Raw genomic sequence first — 1,632 nt, forward strand, 5'->3', positions numbered from 1 at the left:
AGTGTGTCCAGGAGTTCCACATAACTCACAGTTTGGAGTCATGGCAGCCACGGTGGCTACGGGTGGCATGGTCAAGTTGTCTAACTTTTGAACAAGGGCATCTACCTTTGCATGGACGTGGTCAAGGCTACTGATTTCGTACATTCCACTTTTTTTTGGGACTTTTCTACTGGAGTTCTTTCACCTCCCCATTGGCAATGGTTTTGGGCCATGTTTTAAATGAGTTTATAGGCTTTGTTGTATGGCTTGTCCATAAGTGCACCGCCCGCGGCAGCGTCTACTGTCAGTCTTGTGTTATACAAAAGCCCATTGTAAAATGTGTGAATGATCACCCAGTCTTCGAGATCATGATGTGGACATATCCTCATCATGTCTTTGTATCTCTCCCACGCGTCGTAGAGAGATTCTACATCCTTTTGTTGAAATCCGTTGATTTGAGCTCTCATCATAGTAGTTTTGCTTGGCGGAAAATATCGGGATAAGAAAACGTTCTTCAGTTCTTCCCATGTTGTAACTGAGTTGGATGGAAAGGATTGCAACCAAGCCCAAGCTCTTCCTCTTAGAGAGAAAGGAAAGAGGCGTAGTCTTATCGCATATTGAGATACACCATTCGCCTTCACAGTGTCTGTGTACTGTACAAACTTGGTCAAATGTTCATTAGGGTCGTCCGTAGGATTTTCAGCAAATTGACGTTGTTGGACGGCTGATAATAATGAAGGTTTCAGCTCGAAATCGTTTCGATTGATAGCAGGGGAAGCAATGTTGTTGTGAGGTTCTTGTTGGGATGGGGTAGCGTAGAACTTAAAAGGACGATTATGTGGATCTACTGCAGCCATGGTTGGTTTTTCAACTGATTCAGCAGTAGGAAAGAAGATATCAGGAATATTGTACCTTCGTTGGTACTCTAGTATTCGGCGTCTTAAATATAAGAAATGCTCTAATTCAGCGATTGGTGGTGCTAAGTTGTCGCCTTGTGAGCGAGTACTTGACATACAATCAGGGGAAATAAGGGAAATGAGATTAGTTTTTTACCTTAGTCTATACTGTGCAACGAAAGAATCGCACTATAAGGTCCCCGACAATGGCACTAAAAACTTGATACGTCTCGTGACTGTATATAGAATATAGTCTATCGGGTACTTGACTGCAAGTGCATAGTCTAGTCTTTTTAGTTTTAAAAGATATCGATTCCACAAGGACCGATGGTCAAACTAATGCTACCGACGTTACTATGTTTAGCTAAGGGAATGATTTTTTTAGAAGTTTGGTTGAAGAAAATTAAATCTAAGAGAAGTTAAGTCTTAAGAAAATATTAATAGAAGGATATTAGTATGCAACGCATTAATCGTCAGGGATTCGATAAGTCACCGGTGTATAATTTAAGTACCAAATATCTTTCAGTAGAAAATACTTATTTAAAAGGCTTTATCTCACACTCTCGTGATTGTTGATTTGGACTATACCTTTAAGTCAGAATGTACGCTCTCGTTGTCCCATTTGAAGTTAAAAATACTTTTTGAAAATAAATAAGTTCTAATTGCTTTTAAAGTGCTCTCGCTGTTTTTAAAATCAATGCCTAGTTTTTACTATCCAGTTCGACCCTCACGCTCTCGCGATTGTCAGTTCTCACCT

The 1,632-nt window shown here is 40.1% G+C and overlaps 1 non-coding gene across 1 annotated transcript; it reads left to right on the forward strand.

Moving 5' to 3' along the window:
* Positions 1–342: 342 nt before the first annotated feature.
* LOC127133467 (small nucleolar RNA R71) lies at positions 343–449 on the forward strand. The gene has a single exon (XR_007807438.1). It is a non-coding gene; the product is annotated as a small nucleolar RNA R71 (small nucleolar RNA).
* Positions 450–1,632: the final 1,183 nt, after the last annotated feature.

The sequence above is a fragment of the Lathyrus oleraceus genome, chromosome 3 (genome assembly GCF_024323335.1).
Source record: "Lathyrus oleraceus cultivar Zhongwan6 chromosome 3, CAAS_Psat_ZW6_1.0, whole genome shotgun sequence".
Lineage (NCBI taxonomy): Eukaryota > Viridiplantae > Streptophyta > Magnoliopsida > Fabales > Fabaceae > Lathyrus > Lathyrus oleraceus.